We start from the raw sequence: 24,658 nt of genomic DNA, 5'->3' as shown, positions 1-24,658 counted from the left end.
GGGGCAGGACACGGAATAGCCTCAGTGTAGATGACTATGTACAGATTTACTGCCCGGGTCATCGGAAGGTCGGGAGCCAGATCTCTATCCCACATGTGGCGAGTTTGTCACTCAGGATAATCTTGTTCACCATAGCTCGAGTGAACGGATCATCCTCACTACATCAGGCGTCACGGGTAACCATGAGCGTGGCAGTGGAATGTCTCACTACTATGTTTGACTGGTGTACTCCTCTTTTGGCCAACATGAAGGAACAACTCACTTCTATCAGGAGGGGACATACCAAGAACTTTGGGTTCGGAACCATCTTGTGCACTTTCTTCTTCGAGAAGGTTCCCGCACTCCGCCCCAGGGTAGCAGTTGCCATCAATACCCCACGTGATCCACGCATGGGCCGGTGGGCTGACCTGATGAAACGTCTGGGGGGTGGGGAAGTCCCAAGGAATGCATTTGACGATGACTTCTTTACCTGGTGGGAGTAGCAAATCATTGCCATAGATGATTACCCCTATGATGGGCTGGATTTCCGAGGAGATCCTAATCTAGTGTTACCACCGGATGCAGCATGGGGAGAGATTGGTGAGAATTTTTTATTGATTTTATGATTTTTTGGATTTTTCAAATATAATGATGAATTTTGAAAAATATTTTTTGGTGAGACTCAAATGACTAATATGATGATCATGTTCCAGACATTGGGCCTGTACGACCAGATGGATTCCTGCGGCATGGACGGCGTGGCCGAGGAGCCGAAGAGGCGGCTGCGGATACAGAACGGACCCTAAACAACGTCCAACGACACTTGGCGAGACTGAGCTGCCGAGTACCGATGGCCGAGATAGAGGACCTTCCTCCGGATATGCAACGTCATGTGGTTGGCATGCCACGTGACTGGGTTCGCGTCTTTCAGCGCGTGGCCAATGCTATAGTGACATACTTAGATGCTCATCCTGAGCCGAGGCGTTAGATATGCCTGACATGATTATGGGCATTTGAGTCCCAATTTTGTATATTTTTGGACACACATATGTACACTCGAGGCGCTTTATGATATATATATATATACAGTTTGACTTTTTGATGCATGATTTTATGATGAAGAATGATTGATATGCCAGTCTAATGCTTGATTAGCGATAGAATCAGCGAACCAATTTTGAGATCTTGGAATGTGCAAATAATTAATGTAAATAAATGATCTTTGCAACAACCTCACCCTTAAATATTGGCGATATAATAATGGATCCCTAACCCGATAAATGTTATTTAATTGAGACACTATCAATTGAGAATCAAGATATACTACCAACGAGTCGATCCCATAAGAGATTGCCTCGGATAATAAATTGATAACAGCTGTATACTCGGCCATATTGTTTGAAGTAGGACCGATACACACGCCTCTCGATACCATCAATTGACCAGTTGGATAATAAAGTACCCAAGCTGCGGAAGCAAGATTCCGAGTGTGTCGACTAGCACCATCGGCGAACCCAAAATAGACCAAATCATCCATCAGCACCTGCCACAGCAAACCAAAAAGCACTGATATCAGAAAACGCTCGACGATATATGTATAATTATATACATAAAGTACAAAGAAGTCATTGCCCAACCTGAACTAAGCAAAGTACTTCTTTAGGTAGAGCCCATTTCGGGGCTCCGCCAGCTTGTTCCCTTCAAAGTCGATTAACTCATACGACCCTTTTTCTAAAACTCGTTTAACAATGAAAGGACCGTACCACATAGGCCTAAATTTGCCTGCCCCCAAGGTGTCTTTATCTTGGTCGTAGACCAAGACAAGGTCACCTTCAGAAAAGACTCGAGGACGAATAGACTTATCATACTGCGTTTTAACCCTTTTCTTGTGAGCCTCATTCATCGTGGCGGCGTCTCGACGCTGCTCATCGAGATGTTCCAAGTGAACTAGGCGCTCTTCGAGACTGGAAGTCTCTGGAAGGAGTTCAACAGCCAATTTAAGAGATGGAATTTCACATTCGACCAGGAAGATGGATTCCATCCCATAAACCAACTGAAAAGGTGTAAAACCAGTAGCCGTTTTGATGGAGGTTCGATATGCCCATAGAGCCGGATACAACATAATGTGCCAATTGGACTGATTTTTATCAATTGTCCGTTGGAGTATCGTCTTAAGAGTTTTGTTAACTGCCTCGACCTGCCCATTGGCCTGAGGATAATAAGGGGACGAATGCTCCTGACGGAAGCCTAATTTACGAGCCAATTCGGACATTAGTTGATTCTGGAAATGACTGCCATGGTCAGTGACAATCTCCCTTGGGATACCGAATCTTGAGATGATCTGATTGAAAAGAAACAAAGCTGTCGTGTCACTATCGTTCTTATAAGTAGGCATGGCCTCAGCCCACTTCGTGAAGTAGTCTACAGCCATGATAATGTACTTGTGATTCGCCGCCGAAGGCGGATTACAAGTCGTAAAGTCAATGCCCCACTTAGTAAAGGGACCGACAGTGACAACGGGAAAAAGAGGAGCTGGATGCGCACGCATTTTCCGAGTAAAGATTTGACATGGGTGGCAGCGTTTGACCACTTCCACACAGTCCTTAAAAAGTGAAGGCCAAAAATAGCCAGCACGTAAGATGCGTTGGGCTGTAGCAAGCCCTGATAAATGACCACCACAAGCTCCTTTGTGGCAATCATTAAGCACGGACTCTGCTTCCTTTAAGGTTAAACAACGTCGGAGGATTGAGTCAACCCGTCGACGATATAATGTGTCACCAACAATAACATAGTTTTTTTCCAGGTGACGTAATTTGCGACGTTTATCCTTGGAGAAAGTAGAGGGGCACTTCGAAGTCTGGAGATAAACAATGATATCTCCATACCAAGGGTCTTGTGCAGAGATGAGGAATATATGTTCGTCAGGTAAACTTTCCTCATAAACAATATCATCTCCACAAGGTAGCTCCGAGATAAGTTCCGCAAAAACCATGGATTTCTTAGATTTGGCAGACAAGAACTCGAGATCGAATTCTTGCAAAATGACTATCCATCTATTATATTTGCCCCCAATCACTCGCCTACTGAGGACAAATTGAAATGGATTGACTGCCGCTAAGACAAAAGTTTTACGTAGCAAAATATAATGACGGAGCCATTGGACAGCATGAACAGCTGCCAAGGCCAACTTCTCAACCGGAGAATAGCGAAGTTTAGGGCCTATTAAGCCTCGGCTCAAATAATAAATGACGTGCTCGGCGAGAGCATCGTCCTCCTGAACTAGAACCATACCAATGGTTGATTCTGCTGCAGCGAGATATAAAAGGAAGTCTCTACCATAATCCAGTGGACTCAAAAGCGGGGCAGAGACTAATGCTTTTTTCAAAGCATCAAATGACCGCTGCGCAAAGTCATCCCATATAAATGGAACTCCTTTCCGCAGTAGACGCATGAACCCTTTAGTGATCTCGGCATAATTTGCTATAAACCGTCTTAAGAAGTTAGCCTTTCCTTGAAGACTTTGAAGTTGCCGAAGTGAAGACGGGGGAGGCAACTGAATTATTGCCTCAACCTTGAAGGGATCAACCCGAATCCCTTCATTGGACACAATAAACCCTAACAGCCGACCGGACGTAACCGCGAAAACGCACTTGTTAGGATTCAACCGGATTTTATAAAAACGACATCGCTCAAAGACTAATCGAAGATGACTAGGGTGATCTGTTCTCTTTCGAGAACGAGCAGCGAGATCATCTAAGTATGCCTCGATGACATGTTTGATGTCGTGGAAAGTGTATGACATGGCCCACTGAAACGTGGCTCCAGCATTTTTAAGACCAAAAGGCATCTTTCGATATGCAAAGGTACCCCAGGGACATATGAAGGCTGTCTTATGCTGACCTTCAGGACGGATAGAAATTTGATTATAACCTGAAAAACCATCCATGAAGGAAAAAATCTCGTTACCCGCACACTCGTCAATAATTTGATCAATAAATGGCGTGGGGTAATTGTCTTTTGGACAAGCCTTATTTAGATCCCTAAAATCGATGCATACTCGGATTGTTCCTTGCTTTTTATCTACGGGGACTGGATTAGAAACCAAATCGGTAAGAGGAACAGGGTATATAAAACCCGCCTTTAGCAGCTTTTGGACTTCAGCTTTGATAGATGCTGCTTTCCTAGGGTTAACCGGACGAAGTCTTTGACGAACAGGTTTCGCGTTTTCATATGTCTTGATCTCATGTTGAACTATAGAAGGATCAATGCCAGGCATTTCTTCATAAGACCAAGCAAATACGTCACGATATTCCTTAAAGAGGTCGGTGTAGATTTGAATTTCTTCAGGGGAACACTCGATTCCGATGAAGATATTCTCAATGATGTTAGGGTCCCTAGAGATGTTGATGGGTATCGTTTTTGAAATTACCGACATATTACCTTCGGCACAAATGTGTGTTGGAGCCAAAGGGTTTGACACCATATCAACATCACTAGTACAGAGCTCGGAAAGCCTAGATTCCACTTCCTGCAAAGGAGGAAGAAAGTACGAACGATGGTGTAAGTCTTCCCAAGGTTGATCTATACCCATCATTACTTCAAGGATTGCTTCTTCAGAAGGTAAAATTGAATCTAAGCAATCCAAGGTAGAGATAGAATCTAAGCTCCAGGCTGGGGCCACATGACCATCCAACTCTTCTTCAGAATAAGGAGTGGAGTGGTTGTCTGCAGCGTCTACGATAGACTGATATCTAAGCTCAGCTGCGGATATAGGAAACGCCATTCCATTTGCTTGTCCTTCAACTAATGTGGTCGTAGGTGAAGGCAAGGTCCAAGGGTCGGAAAAATAATGAGTTCGGAAGAACTCTTCTCGAGGAGACTCCTTGGATGATGAAATAGCATTGATTTTTGCAAAAGGAGAGGGAAGATCAAACGTACCCATCAATGAGGAATACATCCCTACTCCTAAATTCTCAGTCGGTGGGCGAGGGTTATCCACCAAAGGAACAGTAGAGTCGGAGGTTGCTTGAGGATCGATTGGGGAGTAGTCCAATTGAGCAACCTTAACGATTTTCCCCTCATGAGGAAAGCAAATGACACGAAACAGAGTCGATACGACGGCTTCCATTTCGTATACCCAGTTCCTTCCTAATAGGATATTATAGTCTAGGTTAGCATCTACGACTTCAACTTCGATATTAACGACCTTCCCTCCAACACATATAGGAAAGGCCGGGATAATCCCATGCGGCTTGTGAGAATGACCATCAAATGCAGTCAAGACGGTTGGTGAAGGAACAGCCGAAGGTGAACCAATAGCCTTCCAACATGACATCGACATGACACATGTTGAAGCTCCTTCATCTATAACGGTGCGAAAAATATTGATTTTCCGGTATGTAGACTTTATCTCAAAAGCCATATGATGAGGGAGTCGCTTTTTGACATTTAACATGTCAAAAGTGAGCACTAAAGAATTAGTCGGATCAACTGCTCCAATTGCGGAGAGTAAAGCACTTCTCTGAGCCGGACACGACTGGAGAACCTCCAAAGCGGACATAGCACACGGGCTCTGAGCCAGATCCTCCACAATGGAGTAATTCTGGGCGGCCCTAGCGTTAGGGTTAATCGTCGCGCGTTTGGCGGAACCTTTCGGTATCCGAGGTATAGTCTCAACAGGGGGTCGCTCAATATGAAGGTCAGTACCTCCGAGGACAGTTTTATCCTTAGATGTTTCGGCTTCACCATAATCACATGACCGAGTAGTCACATGGACATTTGAACCCATCATAAAAACATTTGATGCTTTTTCCCCTTCCTGGTTGCCCCCTGAGGAGGTCCCAGGATTCGAACTCGCGCCAGCAAGAAGTTGTTGCCCTTGGGGAAATGGGTTAGTTAACACAGCTTGCGAACTAGAAGTCCCTTGCTGTCCTAACAAGCGCTGAGCGTCTTCAATCCTAGGGCAGAGATGAGTTAGATGGTCTCCACTGCATAATTTGCAAGGAAACTTAACTTTCTTTCTCGACTCACCTTTACCACCACCAGCGTTGTTACCGGATTTATTTGCATCGGGCTTCCCATCCGAGTTCTTCTTCTTACCACGTCCTTTCTTTTTCCCATTGGAACTTTGATTTCCTTTGGGGTTATCGGATTGGACGGCATTAATTGAAGAAGTTTGGGAAGCGGGAGGATTAGACAATGTGACTTGGTTGTTAGAAGCAGTTTGCAAAGACAATTGCTGCAATTGATTCAACAAGTTCACTGTAGTTGTGTCTACTGACCCGACGATACCATCCGCGTGCGGACCTAGCTTCGGCTTAGCTAAATCAACCTTAGATCCAGGAGCATCTGGCAAGTACTTTTGTAGGATCCCAGACTGAGAGTAGATCAATTCTAATTGCTGGGCCCTAAAAATGGCTTGCTCCTCAGAATAGACCCCAGACATGGAGACATCCTTGGAGATCTCGGGTTGTAAAGACTTCAAAAACCACTCGAGACGGTATTCCGGAGGAATTTCGGCTTTAATGAGCCTCTTTCTCCGTCTCCATTCCTGAATGTGATCAGAAATGTGAGCAGCCTTATCCTGACGAAAGGTGGCCAGAAGTTCAGTTCCGGCGTCATAGCGGACAGGCAACTGAAAGTGATTTAAGAAGATGTTGGCTAAGTCGGCGAAGGATGTGAAGCTGCCCCCTGGCAACTCTATATACCACTTGGCTGCATTTCCAGTCAAGGTGCGCTGAAAGAGTCTCAACCTAACCGAGTCATCGATAAGGGAGTTAGATGAGCACCACAAATGGAATGTGGTTACATGGTCGCCTGGGTCTTCACCACTCTTCCCTTCGAATTTTGGAATGTCCGAAGGGAGTTTGGTTGGGACCGGAGGCCAGGCCAGATTATACCTGATTGGGTCATTTGTTAACTTAGTGAGATCTGGCAAGTTTAACGTTGCCAAAAACGGAAGCCTAGGAGGACCTTGGGGATTCCACCCAGACTGGGCAGAACTCCCAAAGCTCTGAAAAGATTGTCCTGGAATTTGGAAGGCACTAGGCTGCCCGAAGTGACCAGTAGAACCGGCTGAACCAAAAGGCAAGCCTTGTGGTCCAGCAAAATTCGGAGTTTGACCAACTCCTGTCGTATAACCTCCATAACCAGCGAAGTTTCCTCCTAAATGATTGTAGGGAGTTGATAACCCCTGATACGGATTCCAAGCCAAAGCAAGGGGAGGAATACTTTGAAACATTCTAACCGTGGTGTACGGCCTATTCCCTTGTTGGCCGATAAACGAATTCCCAGTTCCCGCGCTACTAACCCCGGGGTTATTCCAACCTTGGAAAGGATTGCTGCTTTGTCCTATAGAAGAAAAAGGCATGGATCCTACCGTCGGGTTGGAATGTGGTATATGACCACTTCCGAAAGGAAAACCCTGGAATGAAGCCGATCCACCCATCATGGACGTAGCGGCACTAAACGGAACCGATGGAATACCCTGTGATTGGGTGCCAAAAGGGAAGAGTCCAGTACCAAAAGCATTGGTTTGGGCATTTCCACTCGTGGACGGAATGGAGGTAGACCCCACTAAAGATGTGCTAGCAAAAGATCCGAACAAGGAAGCGGAGGGGATGGAAATGGTTCCTCCCCCTTGCACCGATGTAGGGGTTTGCATAGTCGTAGCACTCGTAGAAGCCATGCTTCCAATGGTGGTCATGAATGGTAAGCGCGTAGCGTAACCTGGACTTGCTGGTCTATGTGACGGAGTCCCAACGTATTTCAATACATCTGGATGACTAGATGGTAGTGGAGAATTTGGAGCCCCTAACGACTCTGAGAATTCTTCTACCTCTACGTTATTCTCCGCTTGAAAGCGAACTCGAGAAAGGACCGGAGTGTCCCTCTCTTGCTCAGAAGTGCCAGGCCTTGCTTGGCCGCTAATGTCCCCGAGAGGAGGATCAATCCCCGATGCGTCAACCGGCGTAGGATGAAGCCCGCCGGTGGTATTCCCTCTGTGCCTTCTAGGAGAAGGCTCTAAACATGGTGGCGAGAGACCACGAAGTCTTCGAGACCGTCTTGGAGATCGGTCAGCCACTTTGAATTTTTTGTTATGATCTAACTAAAGACTCAAAAAAATAAAAGCTAGGCCAACTAAGAGCACAGAGCACACACTATAAAGTCCCTAAAGATACAGCCAGTCAAACAACTTCCACGTATTTCCGCTCCGGGTGATTAGGACCGGACACCAAAATACGAGAAAGTGAATCAAGGGGCCTTCCGAAGATAGTCTGGGATGATGAGGGCCCAGTCCTATCAGGAAAGGTATCAGAGGAAGTTACGCTGACCTCCTAACAACAGCCTGCGCCGGTGCAAGCCCCCAAGCTTCGCAAGGGTGCCCTCCAGTAGTACTGTCGAGAGTGATACAACGTCAACCTCAGGTGCTACGGGATTCCCCTCCGTAGCCACCTGTGTAGATCCCTAGGAGAGGCAACTATGGGTACCAACTCGTCGCAGAAGCCAGGCGGAACAGTCGTGAGGTAAGTTCGGACAAGTAGGAGAGGGGGTATCTCTCTTCCCTGTCTTCACAGACCCTCGTGCTTAACTCCCAGATCCGGAGCTTTCCTGGTCTTCCTAACGCTATTGGATTTTCTCTCGTTATTTAGACTCTTATGTTTGACGTTTTATGTGGCCTTGGAGAGTTAACTCTCCACTCGCCTAATCCAAGGCCCTAAAATCCTAAACTTGTTGGTGTAATTGACTAAAACAAAAAGTTCTAATGGATTTTAATTAGCGCTTGATTTTATTAGGCTGTTCTTTAAGTCACAAGGTAATGGAGATGAAACTTGTGGTGTTTTTATGGACGCAAAAGAAATTAATAAAACTTAGCTACATGCACATGCACTTTTTGTTTTCGATGAAGAGCAATTTCTATGAGGTTCAGAGGTACTTCTAATATAAACAAATTTTCCTTTTCTTTTCAGACTCCACACTCACAAAAACTAACAAAACTATATATGTCTAAAAAGAGATGCAAATCTATCCTAATGCAAGAACTATATGTGGATGCACGATTTAAAGACTACTCTAAAAACAAAGAAGGAAAGATGCTGCCTTATCAAATTTGTCTTGCCACTAAAATGCTTAGATAGAAGATGATGTGTTACCAATCATTTCGTCCAAACAATAAAAACAAGTTCTAAGATAAACACAAAGCACTTTCACTTCGCAAAAAAGGAAATCAAATGAAAAGCAAGTTTAAGAAAGCGAAACTCAAAACTTTCAAAAGATTTTCTTTCAATCAAGTCAAGAAGTCTTTTTTCAAAGAATGCTCTCAAAAATACTGACACCAATGATTGATGAATAGGCAACCAAACACTTTTGTGAATTGACACCTTTCAAATGATGAAAACCCAACAAAAATAAATGTGTTTGAAATCGCTCTTGACAATCAAAAGCAGCAATGAAAGTCCAAAAGATCAAAAGACAAGTTTCAAGAAAATGGTAACAAACAACTTTCCCGAAACGAAGGAGCAAATGGTCACAAAAATGGTTTCGTTAAGCAAACAAAAGGGTCATCAAAACAAAATGAACACAAAGATTGAATCCAATCTTCCTACTCTGCCAAAACAGAGCGGTCAAGATTCTTAACCAGAACTCTTGTGTGTCAAAGAACAATGACGCTTGCAATCAACGAAAACAAGACTAATACTCCTTATAACTAGAGAGAGTTCAGAACAAGATGCCCCCTGTTAAACAGAGGACTGTTACTGGAAAATGACTGCTTCAAACTGACCCAAACCACCAGACAAACATTCAGCAAAAAGAAAATTTATAAATCTTGAAAATTATATAATATACGTGCCTGCAGTGATGTGCAGAATGCGTGTACACGCGACTGTAACTGAGGAAACCTGCGTATACGTGGGTTCACTTAGTTCAACTTGCGTATATACACTTCTGTAATCCAGAAAAACAGCGTATCTGAAGATTTTCAAGAAAAATAAAAATACAGACTGAAAAAACTGGAAAAGCTTAGAGTTCAAGAACAGATCAGACAGTCAGAGCCAGCAAACAGAGGGGTTGAGCCTTGATTGGCTTGAAGACTACCCAAACTAGGAACAACAAGAGTGTTGTTCCCCAGCGGAGTCGCCAATTTTGGTTGAGGGGAAAGTACCCCTAGGGTCCTTTGGGTTAAGACTCTACCAGACTGAAAATTGCTTATTCAAAGAAACACACACACAGCCATTATCTTTACTGTAAGCAAATTCTAATGTTGAGGGTACGTACCTAAGGTCCTACGTTCGAGAAGGCCTTTAGGGTCCAAACCTTTCTTGGAGTTCCCTTCTTCTCCTTTGACCTGTAAAACAAACAAATCAAAGAGCACAACAGTACATGGACAAATACTTATACATAAGCCATCTTCATGCTATAAAGTTAGTTATAAAAATCTTTAAGTAACTACTTGCATAAGAATTCAAAACATGAATCTCATCAGCACAAAGAAAGATTGTTTCGGGAACCAAGACGTGTTTCTTTATATAAAAGCAAGTAAAGTACATATGACTGAAAGATTTCACCTGAAACACCTTCAGCAGGCTCCAAGTAAAGCTTCCTCCCGGATTCGTTCCAGCCTCAAGCCTCCAACAAGAGCTCCTTCCAAGTCTTACTCAATGGTGATATAAAGGATGAGTGATCACCAATACACATGGAAACAAGGGTTTCCTATGCAGAATGGGGGAAGTGCAGAATGCACCAAGGACTTCAGACCTGGTCTAAGGGAAAAATCTCAGCATAATAATCTTGCTCTCTTTTCTCTCTCCCTTAGGCCTTCCCTTTGATGTCTTTTTATACCATCTCCAAAGTAGTTTTTTAGTTAGGAGTTGGTTGGGAACAGTTGGGCCACGGGCACTAACAGGTGATCAGCAGGTAAAACCCGCGATCTCCGCCCGAAAATAAGGAATTATTTATTTTTTTAAGTGTTTTAATACATACATGCGGGTTGGGTATACACAGACCCGCGTGTACACGCGTTTAACTCAGGGCAATGTCGCGTATAAGGGATAAAACACTGTTTTTTAAATTTTAGGACCAGGTCTGGAATGAGGGGTTGCCCTAGGCCATGAGTGCAGCATCACAAACCATAAGAGTGAGATTTGGAGCTATAACAGTATCAGAGTCGTTTTGGCTTCAAGGGGATGCCTTTGTTGCTGAGCGGTTTCGCTCAGGTGGTAGACCTTGTTCAGTGGGAGATCTGCGAGATCGATTCTGGTGGTGAAAGAAGATGGCAAGCAGTGGAAAGATAGAGATCGAGAAATTTAATGGTTAGAGTTTTGAGTTGTGGAAACTCAAGATGGAGGATTTTTTGGTGGATAAAGATCAGTGGATCACGGTAGATCCGGGTACTAAACCAACGGGAGTGTCCGATGAAGAATGGAAGAAGTTGGATCAGAAGGCAAAAAGCACAATACGATTGTGTGTCTTAGATTCAGTATTGCTGAATGTATCAGGGGAAGCTACGGCGAAGGTTTTGTGGGACAAGTTAGGGACTTTGTACCAATCTAAGTCTCTGGTGAATAAACTGTTCTTGCGGAAAATGATGTATAACCTGAGGATGAAAGATGGAGACTCAGTGACAAAGCATCTGAACGCATTTAATACTATGGTAAGTCAGTTAGCATCTGTTGATATTAAAATTTCAGATGAAGATAAGTGCATCAGTTTGTTGTGTTCTCTACCAGATTCGTGGGATAGTCATGTTATTGCAATAGGTAGCAATGCAACTACCTTGCAGTTTGATGAAATAGTGTCATCCTTGCTGATGGAGGAGATGAGACGGAAAAATATGGAGAGCCAGAATGGTGATGCCTTGTCTGTACGAGGATGGTCCCAGAACAGAAACAAAAATAAGTCATCGAGTGGGAGATCTAAATCTAGAGGGAGATCTAAATCTCCAGGAAAACCTATAAAGGTGGTGTGCTGGAAATGCAGAAAGGAAGGGCACTTCAAAAGGGACTGTAAATCTAAAGCTCCTGATAAAGGAAAGGGATCTGATGATACTCCTTCTGCAGAGGTGAAAACTACCTCAGATGAAGGTGGGGATGTGTACTTGGCTTCTTCAAGTACACATGTAGATCATGAGGCATGGTTGATTGACTCAGGTGCATCCTTTCACTTCACTCCCCATAGAGAGTGGTTCTGCGAGTATGAGAAATACAATGGTGGTGATGTCTTCTTGGGGGATGACAGGAAGGCTAGAATCATTGGTCGAGGAAAAGTAAAGTTGAAGCTGCAAGGTGGAAGGGTTAGAACACTTCCATGTGTTCTACATATTCATGCATTAGCCAAAAATCTAATTTCTGTAAGCAAGCTGGATGATGCAAGTGTAAAAACAATGTTCGAGAAGGATACCTACAAGATGGTTCGGAGAGCACTGGTATTGATGCGGGGAGTTCGGATTGGAACTCTGTACAAGCTGCAAGGTAGCACTGTTATTGATGGGAGCAACAGTTCTGTGGTTCCTGAAAGTGGAGTAGAAAATCTAGTGGTCTCTGGAGAGAAGACCATGTATTGGCATCAAAGGCTTGGACATATTGTAGAGAAAGGCCTTCGAATACTTCATGATAAAGGTATGAGTAATATCTCTCTGGATTTTGATTTCTGTAAAAATTGTGTATATGGGAAGCAGAATCATGTGAGTTTCCCTTCTGGTAGTAAGAGGGTAAAACAAATATTAGAACTTGTGCACAGTGATGTGTTTGGACCTGTGAAGGTTCGATCACTGGGTAAGTCTGTGTACTATGTATCATTTATAGATGACTTCTCAAGGAATACATGGATATATTTCCTTAAGAAGAAATCTGAAGTCTTTGACAGGTTTAAAGAATTGAAGGCTCTGGTGGAAAACCAGACAGAGAAGAAGATAAAGGTGCTGAGGACAGATAACGGTGGAGAGTTTTGCAGTAAGGAATTTGAAGAATTCTGCAAGAAGCATGGTATATCATGGCAGAAGACTACTCCATATACACCTCAGAAAAATGGAGTTGCAGAAAGAATGAACAAGACATTGATAGAAAGGGAAAGAAGCATGCTTAATGGTGCTGGGTTAGGACAGGAATTCTGGGGAGAGGTGGTGGATACTGCATGTTACCTGGTCAACATGTCACCTTCATCAGCGTTGGAGGATAAGATTCCACAAGAGGTATGGACTGGTAAGAAACCCTCTCTTTCACATCTGAGGGTATTTGGATGTGATGCATATGTACATGTTCCAAAGGAAAAACGAACCAAGTTGGATAGCAAATCTGAAAAATGCATCTTTATTGGGTATAAGGATGGTTTGAACGGTTATAAGCTTTGGAACCCAGTAACAAGGAAGGTTGTGTACAACCGAGATGTGGTGTTCAGAGAGTTGAAAGATGTTATTAAACATGAAGTCCAACCAAAGGAACCTAAGAAGATAGAGTTTGAGTTAAAGGAGGAAGAACCAGATTCTACAACAGAGGAGGAATCAGAAGATGAAGAGCCACAAACTCCAGCTGTGAGAAGATTAGTTCGAGAAAGAAGGCAGCCAGAAAGGTATATTCCATCTTCTTTCTGTTCAAATTTTGCTTTGTCTATTACTAATGATGATCCCAGAACTGTGAAGGAAGCAGTAGATTCATAGGATGGAAAACTCTAGAAAGAGGCCATGGTTGATGAAATGGCATCTTTGCACAAAAATGAGGCTTGGGATCTGGTGGAGTTTCCAGCTGGAAGGAAACCCATTGGCAACAAATGGGTGTTCAAGAAGAAGACAAATGCAGAAGGAAAAGTGGGAAAATATAAAGCTAGGTTGGTAGCAAAAGGTTATTCCCTATTGAAAAGTTTGCAACAAGAAATGCTTGCTGAGAATGAAACAAGATGATGGAGCTTAGTGGAAAGGAGTCGCCTTCACTAAGTGGACCCGCAGGCAAGTTTTGGCACAAAGTCTATTTTTAGAGTATGTCTATTTTTAGAAATATGGATCATGGTCTATGAGTTGCAGTTTGTTGTTTATGGATGATTGGTCATGTTGGGAAAAATAGATGGACTTCTATTTTTGGATCACAACAGGAGTGATCAGAGTCTATTTTTAGACTGCTAGTCAAAAATAGAAAATTCAAATATTATTGTCTCATAATAATATTTAGACTATAAACTTTATCTTATCCTCTTGGAGCACTTCAGTTTGAGCTACAGATGTGGCACATGCAGCTGTCAGAAGGAAATATGCTTTCTTTGTGGGTCAGTTGAGCTATTGCATGCATGACATCAGTTAGAACTCATGTGGTTGAGTTCTGTGGAGTTGGATGAGCAGTTAATGGAGTTGTGTTCAGTTTGACTTAGTTGAACTAGTTGTATTTAGTCTAACTGGCCAATATACTAAGTGATGAGTTGTGTGAATTAGTTATTAATTAATTCACTAATTATTAACTCATAATGCAACTGAAGAATACATCAGTTAACTCAGTGCATGTACAGTTCAATGGAGACAGGTGTTAGAGGTTGAGATTGCTATCAGTTGTGACTATAGTTGTGCATGAGATCTTGCACAATCAAAGGATTGAGTATGCCCATGATAATTGCATATGCCCAGTGATATAGCCTGTGCTCATGTGATTTCCAGTGTGAGTGATTTTCCAAGGTAAATAGAACTTGGAACGAGTTTAGATTCATTCATTCTCTTGCAAGGTTGTGCAGTGGAGGCAGGCAAAGCAGTGGAGGAGATTTGAGCAGTGATTGATCAGATCTGAGTTAGTTTTGTGTGTAACAGGTGGAGATAGTACTGAGTACTTGTGAGGAGTATTGTACTATGTAATGTTACATGTTCTCAATCATTAATATACAGATAGTGTGGGGTTTTCAGCTGTAAGCTTTCCCCGGGTTACATACTGTGTTAATGTGTGCATGCGATTGATGTTTCATTGTTTTTAATGCTGCTAAATTGATGATCAACATAGAGGAGCTTATGTATTGTGCATGTATTCTGCAATAAACAATGTAAACTTTGAAACGGGAACTATAAACTCAAAATGGGAACTCTGACCCAAAAACTCCAAAAAAACCACAAAAACAGTGCTCAAAACGAAAAGTGTGTATACTGGAACGATGTTTTTTTTTTTTTTAGGTGTCAATTTTGCGGCTGTTTTAAAAATGCCGGTGAAAACCAATTTTTTGCGCAAAAATTATCCAAAAAACACCCTCAAAATGAAAAGGGTTGATTCTGGAAGAAGACTTTTTTTTTCAAAAGCTAAATTTCAACATCTCGAAATAATGGCATGAATAAAAAAAAAAAAAAATTATCATGACCCCGAAAAAACATTAAATTTAAAAAAATAATGACATAAAAAAAAAAAAAAAATAAACAGAAAAAAAATAAACCAAAAAAACAAAACATAGATTAAAATATCTATTAAAAGAAAAATATAAAACAAAAATAAAAAATGAAAAAAAAAAAAATCAATCATAAAATGTAAAAAGAACGAAATTAATGATAAGAACTAAAAAATAAAAAAAAATATTATAAACAATTAAATAGTAAAAAAAACATTTTAAAAAAATGGGGAAAAAATGAGTAATCTTGTAAACCAAAAAAAATTGGCAAAATAAAATATATATGAAAAAAAAAAAAAAAAAACAAAAAACAAAAACAAAACATTTAAAAGAAAAAAAAATTTAGTGGGTGAAAATAAAAAATTAAAAAAAAAAAATTAAAAATTAAAATTAAAAACAAACTAAATTTCAAAAAAAAAAAATAAAAAAAATTATAAGCTACTAAAATTAAGATTAAAATGTTAATTACTTAAAAAACAAATATAAAAATATATATAAAATGTTAATTACTTAAAAAACAAATATAAAAATATATATAAAAGACAAAAATAAAAAAACAAAAAATGTTAAAAAAATTATCTCACAAACCATAAAAGGATTTGGAAAACAAAAAAAACACATAATTAAAATATATATATTAAGTAAGTAAAAATAGAGAAATAAAAAATAAAAAATAAAAAAAAAAACATTAGAAAAAACCCGGACAAAAAAAAAAAACAAAACTAGTTAAAAAAAAATATAGAAATTAATGAAAAAAATTTAAAAACTAATAAAATTAATATTAAAAAAGAACAAAAAAAAAAAAAAAAAAAAAAAAAAAATGTATTTTTTTATTTTAAAAAAAAAAAAATGTAATTAATTTTTATTAAAAATAGATATTTTGTTTAAAAAAAAATCAAAATCTAATTTAAAAAAAAAAAAACATTTTTTATTATTAAAAACAAATTTTAGTTTTATTTCTACTTTTTATTTAAAAATAAAACTATTCAACAGATATTTTATATTTAAAAAAAAAAAAAAAAAAAAAAAAAAAAAAAAGCTATATTTTATATTATAAAAAATAATAATAATAATAATTTAAAAAAATAAATATCGTATTTTTTTTTTATATTATAAATTTTAAAATTTAAAATTTTTAAAATTAAATTTATTTTTTATTAATTAAAAAAAAAAAAAAAATTGGTTCCCCGCACCGGGCCGCGCGGCCCGGGACGGGGACCCAAATTTTTTTTTTTTAATTAATAAAAAAAAAAATTAATTTTAAAAATTTTAAATTTTAAAATTTATAATATATTAAAAAAAAAAAAAAAACGATATTTATTTTTTTTAAATTTTATTTAATTTTTAAAATTTAAAAATTTTGAATTTTTGAAATGTTTAATTTAAAATATATATTAAAAAAAAAAAAAAAAAATCATTTTTAATTTTTTAATTTTTTTTAATGCTTTTTAAAATTTAAAAAAAATAAAATAAAAATAAAATGGTTTAAAAAAAAAACTATTCTTAATTATAACCAAAAAAAAAAAAAAAATTAAAAAAAAATAGTTAGAAAAAGAAAAAAAAAAGAAAAAAAAAAAAAAAAAAAAAAAAAATCCATTTTAAAAACATTGTTTAAAAAAAATATATTTAAAGTAAAAAAAAAATTTAAATATAAAATATAGGTTTTTTTTTTTTTTTTAAATATAAAAGATCGGTTGAATAGTTTTATTTTTAAATAAAAAGTAGAAATAAAAGTAAAATTTGTTTTTAATAATAAAAAAACGTTTTTTTTTTAACAAAATATCTATTTTTAATAAAAATTAATTACATTTTTTTTTTATATATAAAAAATACACTTTTTTTCGTTTTTTTTTTTTAATTTGAAATTTTTTTTGTTCTTTTTTAATATTAATTTTATTAATTTTTAAATTTTTTTCATTAATTTCTATTTTTTTTTTTAAACTAGTTTGTTTTTAATTTTTTTTTTTCCCGGTTTTTTCTAATATTTTTTTTTTTTTTTTAATTTCTCTATTTTTACTTACTTAATATATATATATATATATATATATATATTTATTTTAATTTTGTATTCTTTTTTGTTTTCCAAATCCTTTTATGGTTTGTGAAATAATTTTTTTAACATTTTTTTTTTAAATATTAATTTTACTATTTTTTAAATTTTTTTCATTAATTTTTTTTTTTTAATTAGTTTGTTTTTTAATTTTTTTTCCCTAGTTTTTGTTCATGTTTCTTTTTCTCTCAATTCTTACTGACTTATATATATCTATATTAATTTTGTTTTTTATTTCCAAATTGTTTTATGGTTTATAAGATAATTTTTTTAACATTTTTTGTTTTTTATTTTTGTCTTTTTTTATATATAATTTTTTATTTGTTTTTTAGAGAGAATTATTTCATTTGGATTGAATATTTAATTAACGATGTATAAATATGTAAAATATCGAAAATGAAAAATATCGACCTTCTTCTTTAAATATGCAAATCAATAAAAACCTCACTACAAAAACAAAAAAAAAAACAAAAAACTATGAAGAGGAAGACCACTTCCAAAATTATTAAATTTACAAAATAATTGTTTACATTTCATACATTAGAAAAGTTAAAGTCAAGAAAACAGGCTTTTTAAAAAAAGGGTCTGATGCAGAATAACCACTTTTTTAAATCGGCATGAAAATCACTACCATTCTAAAACGCAATGTACATAACAAGAATTTAAAAAAATTAAAGTTCCAAAAACCATGTTCTAAAAAAAACATGTGTATTCTGCATCACCACTTTTGAAAATCGGGTCATTTTTTTGCCACCTCTACGAAACGGGTAACAGTATCAGTTCCCGTTTCAAAGTTTACATTGTTAATAGTGCATGATCAAGATAATCTCTGTTGAATATGTGTTTATTATTCAAAATTTCTACATTCCCAGGTGCCGGGAATTGATTTTGGTGATATTTTTTCTCCTATTGCCAAGGTAACTTCTATTAGATTACTTTTATTTGTTGCTGCTGCTTTTGATTTTGAGGTAGAACAGATGGATGTGAAGACAAAATTTCTTCATTGGGATCTAGAAGAGGAAATCTACATGAAGCAACCAGAAGGCTTAGCGGTGAAGGGTAAGAAAGAATTAGTATGCAAGTTAAAGAAGTCTCTGTATGGGTTAAAACAGTCACCAAGGATGTGGTATTAGAAATTTGATACATTTGTACGGGGACTTGGCTTCACCAGAAACAAAGAAGATCACTGTGTATATTTTAAATTAATCGGTGACCGTCTTATTTATCTTGTCTTGTATGTGGATGATATGTTGCTGGTTGGAAATGACAAAGAAATTATCCAAGATTTGAAGACCCAATTATCCTCAAAATTCAACATGAAAGATCTTAGTGTTGCAAACTATATTTTAGGCATGGAAATTAAAAGAGATCGGACAAAGAGGAAGCTCTGGTTAAACTAGAGGAAGTATGTTAAGACAATATTGTAGAGGTTTAATATGCAGGATAGTAAATCGGTGAAGGTTCTTATTCTTGTAGGTGTGAGGTTATCTGTTGAACAGTGTACCAAGACACAAGAAGAGGAAGAGGACATGTCCCGTGTTCCATATGCAAGTGCAGTCGGTAGCCTAATGTATGCAATGGTTTTTATTAGACCAGACATTGCACATGCAGTGGGAGTATTAAGTAGGTTTATGTCAAAACCAGGGAAGGAGCATTAGACAATAGTGAAGCAAGTTTTCAGGTATTTGCGTGGCACTAGTAATTATGGTTTGTGCTACCAAGGAAGACCAGGATTGGATAGAGTTTTGGATATCCATGGCTTTGTTGATGCAGACTAGGTTGGAGATTTGGATCAGAGAAGATCTACAAGTGGTTATGTGTTTAACCTATTTCGAGGTGCAGTCAGTTGGATGAGTATGAAATAATCTGTAGTGGCACTATCAACTATAGAGGCAGAATACATGGCAGCCACTCATGCAAGCAAGGAAGCAGTTTGGTTGCAGAGATTGTGTTCAAGTATGGGGTTAGTACAGGAAGCTATAAGGATAGACTGTGACATCCAAAGTGCAATTTTCTTGGCAAAGAACCCTGCATATCATTCAAAGACAAGGCACATTGATGTTTAGTATCATTTTGTGAGGGATATGATAGAAGACAAAAAGGTGTTGCTGGTAAAGGTGGACACTTTGAAGAATACTGCAGATGCATTGACAAAATCTGTGAGCTTTGAGAAGTTCTCTTGGTGTAGAGAGACAATGGGCATTTCAGGGCTGGAAAAATGACTAAGCTCTCTTGTGGCCCCCTGTGGAAAGAAAAAAACAAGTGGGAGAATGTTGGGTTGTGTTATATTCTTTCCACGTAGTTAACAGGGGGTTTGAAGGGCACTCGTAACCCCACTTTATGGGGTCTGGGACAGTGCCTCGGAAAATTTTGGTTTTGGACCCTATGGTAGGTTGGGCAGACCCACCTATGGTTTTGTGCATGATTTTCGCACATTTTTTTTGGACGCGATGGTTTTTGGTCCATGGTATTAGACACGATGGTTTTCAATCCATGGTATTGGATGCTTTGGCATGTATAAATATGTATTGTAACATTGAAAGGAACATAATGAAAAATCAAGCTAGTAGTCCCGGTTTTGGGATCTAGTGGGAAAATATCTGTGTATATGTGTTTTATGTGTTATGCTCTCACATTGTTTATTTTTCTGTGTTTTAGAATTCGTATGCAAGTAATTTCTATACGGGGTTAAAAACTACACCAACCGCATGGATGTTATGTTATGGTTGTGGTTGTTAAGTTAAGCTAGAGAAAATGAGTTCCAACTCAGGGATTGACCACTAGGGGTGGTTGTCAGGCTCCTGAGTGTCTTGTAGTCTCTTAAGGATGTCAGTATATGTGCCAATTAGTTGGCCCCACTTCCATAAATGTAAATTTGAGGTTGGGTCATATCATAGTGACACCCAACTCATGTCTACCCCAGAGAGCTTGTAAAAGTGGGTAAATGTGGGACGAAGCATTACAATATTGTTGATGATTATCCCAAAAACTAGTCCTAACCTGGTCCCCCTAGGTCTCCCGTGTGGTCCCAAACTTTATATGCTTGTTATCTCATAATACCTTAAGAGAGATCCTTCTATTCCCAAAGAGTCTTGATCTAGGATAATTTTTATTAAGGAATACCTCTAATCCCTAGGTATAGCCTCTCTTGAGCCTTTCTCAAAGATCCCCTTACCTTTCCCCTAAATAAATCAAGCCTATGATTTGAGTCTCTCTTGTGAATGCGACTTAGAAATCACTATATATCCTACCATTGACTTATACCTCCTTGTGATTTCCTTATACCAGGACTCCTCCCATCAGTGAAATTCTGTAAAGAGCAGGGGACATCGACTGAGGTGACAGTGGGTCCTTGTCCCATTGTTCCCACAATGTCTAGTAGTTTCCCCTTTGGAAATGCTCCTAGGACCCATGTTAAATTGAGCGGTAGCAAGGCCACAAGACTAATGTTGTAAAATATAATCACATATATGTTATTATAAAATACATCATGGCTACATACCATCCAACAAAAGGAGTATAGGTGGTGTTATCACTCTAAAATTTCCCTAGGGTTGTCATGTCGTGTTTAAAGAAATGATAGAGGTAACCACGAACCTACTTTTGAGATCAGGATCTAGCCTTACTAATGCTCAGAGAGGGCTCTCTCTTAATAATTTAACTTTGTTGAATTAATTGATTTTAGGCTAGTTATTTCAGCTTGATTGGGTTTTGATTTGATTTGGTGGTGGAATTACTGAATTAGATGTATAGTACTGTCTATTTTCCATTGGGCTATGGAGTCAAAATGTCAAGAAAACAGGACTGAATCAAGTTCTAAAGGAATTGTCCACAGGGAAAGGTAGCTGAGCAAATTCATATCTTTTAGGTTGAAGGGTGAAGTGGTTTTCAATCAGGATCAAGGAGTAGTTAAGGATTCCTCCAACTGGATAATGAGGGAAATGAAAGAGGTTAATCGAAACTAGGGAGAAATGAAGAATTCCCTACTCTAGATATCAGAAGAAAACATCAAAATGAATAACAGTTCAAAACATTTGAATTTGGAAAACATACAAGTTTATGGAATACTTAAGAAAATAACAATTTGAACAATTGAAAGATACTTCACTGAAGTTTCCCAACATATTAATCCTGTAATGCAATGCCTTTATTACTTGTCCAGTCTGTTGACTTGAAAATGGTACAATAAACCCTCAGGTTGTAGATGAGTTCCACTATAGAAATGTTAAGAAATCCACACTCAATACTTTGAATTGTGAAGTATTTATACAAAAACTATTACAAAATATCCTAAAACTGATTTAGGAATTATTCAAGGAAAATTAAATATCTTCATGCAAGAAGATAGAGACAACTATCTAACTAATGCAAGTTGTCCCTGTTTATTTGGCTTTGTTGTTGGCTTTCACTGATATTTTGTTGCTTTATCTCTTTTGTTGTTTTGCCTTATGCTCATTGTACTTTCACTCTGCCTTTGACTTTTAAACTCTATATTTCATCTGATACTCTTTAACTTAACTGATCTGTTACTCTTTTCTATTTTACCTTGACTGCTCTTGACTGCTCTATTTTCACTATTTTACCTTTCATTTTCACAGTAAGTCTTTAAACTTTTCCCAAGTCTTTGCATCTAGTAATTTGATATTTACCATTCTTCTGAAGATATCATCAACCTCTCTGTATTTAGAAAATGTAGGTTTGTTGATAAAGAGATATTCTACCTCATGCTGGAGGTAAAAGAGATTCTCAAAAGTCTGATATAGCACTTTCCCTATTGGAATCCCTTTCATGGCTGAATTGTTTTCTTGTTCCTTTGCCACTTCTCTGATTTTCTTATCATGGTATTCATGCCTCATCAATCTGTCATTGATAACCAATGGATTAGGCAGACCTTTCTACCTCAAAACATAAAATTTCACCATAAATCTGGTTATCGCAAGCTCCATGTTTTGACACTTGTCTTCAAGTTGCACCATCAAGTTCCTCTTGGTGATTACTTTCTTTACGTCAAGAATTGTTTCAGTCCTGTCACTTATGCCAATCTCTTCAAATTCTTGTTTGTTCTTGGAATTAAGAAACTTAATGATTTCATTTGCCTCCTCTAGTTTGCTACCAATTTCTTCCTTAACTTTTTTGAATAGCTTCAGTTGCTTCCTTGATTAAATCCTTCTGCTCAAATATGACTTGGATGGATGGCCAAATATCATTAAAAAAGTTAATGATATTGGCCCACAACTACTGCTTTGCTTGGGAAATTGGTTCTTTCAATGCCAATTATTTCTCTAACTTATGTATTCACTCAGTCAATCTGTTTGAATTATGTGTTTCATCCTTATGCACGATTTGAACTAGCTTCTTTTCATCCTCTAGACTTTTTATTTGATATTTAAGTCTATTTATTTCATTTGTTTGGATGGACATATCCTGCATAGCTTTGATTAATTTACCTGCTTCATCACTAGGATGAGTTGCTGGAATAGATGATTATGTAACTGATGTAGTTTTTGATGTAGTGGGAAGTGTTGTAGCTACTAGAACTACTGAAGTAGAAGGAACTGTTGTAGTAACTGTAGGAATAGTAGTGACAGTAACTGCTTCCATGCTGGCCTTTTTTTCCTGCACTAACTTATCCATCTCATTTTCTATTTTTGTTAATTGAGCAGTTAACTGAAGAATGAAGTTCATCATCTCATCTTTTTGGTTTTGATTCTCTATAACTTCCTTGGTCTGTGGATGTTTAGTAGGAGGAAATTTTAGCTGCTTCTTTAATGAAACAATGTCTTCATTCTTTTTCTTAATGATTTATTCTGCACCTTTGACATTCTTTGGATCATATCCCACTTCAATAACCAAGCCTTCCAGTGATTTAATTATGTTATCCTTTGCTTGTGAGGATGCCTTATCTAGTTTTAACTGTGCTTTGATATTCTCTATAGAATTTTGTAGTTGTTGTACACTCATAGCTTCGTTGGTCATAGTTGAGTATAGAACTTCTCCAGCTTGCTTATGAAATTCTATTTGGTCTATAGGATGAACATCTTTGGCAAGAATATCATAATCTATCCTTTTGTAATCTGTTGATGACTTAGGATGTTGTATTGTGGGCTGCAAAAGGTCATCTGCATTTTTCCTGTCTTATAATCAAATGCAGAAAGTAATCTGTTATGGCTGCCAGGAGTCTGCTTCAAGTACTGTGAATATATTTCAGCTTTTATTTCTTCATTTTTGGCCTTAATATCTTTGTATCTCCCTTTGATGTCTATTTCTCTGTCCATTGGTTCACTTGAAGAAGAGACTTCAACACTATGCTGCTTCTGGATGATTTGAGCACTAGAAGTTGGAGGCTGATGAGTTTCCTTTGAAACTGATGGAAGTGCATTTTATTTAATTACAGTGTCTGTATCAATGATCTCAATTGCATCATTTACTTCTTCTTGCTCATTTACTGGATTCAACTTTGTTATTTTTCTATACATAATTTCAAATTTGTTATATGTTGTATCTTTGTTTGAGCAAGAACCTTCTTCTCTAGTCCTTTTTGCATTTCTATCCTGTAGGGTTGGAGTATGTAGAATGGAACTAGTATCCATCTGCTCCTCCATATCCAGTAAGGTGTTTTCCAACCATTCTGACTGGTTGGCATATCTTTCAATCTCTGGCTTGGAGTCATGCATAAAAGGGATCAATTTAAACTTGAGTCTTAGTTTGTTTATGACACCCAAAGGATCATACTGCCATTTGAAACTATCACTAAAACTCATTTCCTGTAAACATCTTTTTGATTCCTCTCCAGCCTCCCTATTATTGCAGATGAAAGGACCAAGTTGGTTCTTGATTTTAAACTGTGTTTCTTCTTGGCTAATAAAAAATTAACATCATCTGAATTTATGATCTGCCTGATATATTCTAGTAAAAATATCCTCATGTGGAGATATTTGGGCAGCTTATATGGAGTGAGTTGACATCCATACACCCTAATTTCAATGTAGCTCTGGTATAAATACCAGTCTCCTGTTCTACTATGTTTGGACAACTGTAAAACTTTCTTTATTTCATCACTGACCCTGGGTTGATTTCTACTGCTTAGCATGTTAACCACTGGGTGAACAAATGAATCAATGAAATCCTTGTAGCTGAAATTAATGGAATATTTTTGGATTAAGGGTGTCCAAAAGATAACAGATCTAGGATTGCCCTTAGTGTCCAGTTTTTGGATGTTAACTGTAAACCTTTCTGATTGGAAATATAGAAACATATGGAACAGTACTGAAGAGTATTTGAATACTCTTT

The sequence above is a fragment of the Pinus tabuliformis genome, chromosome X (assembly GCF_031772625.1).
Source record: "Pinus tabuliformis cultivar Carrire ecotype Pingquan chromosome X, CPIR1, whole genome shotgun sequence".
Classification (NCBI taxonomy): Eukaryota; Viridiplantae; Streptophyta; class Pinopsida; order Pinales; family Pinaceae; genus Pinus; species Pinus tabuliformis.
The sequence above is the reverse complement of the archived record's forward strand: the minus strand, read 5'-3'. Positions refer to the sequence as shown.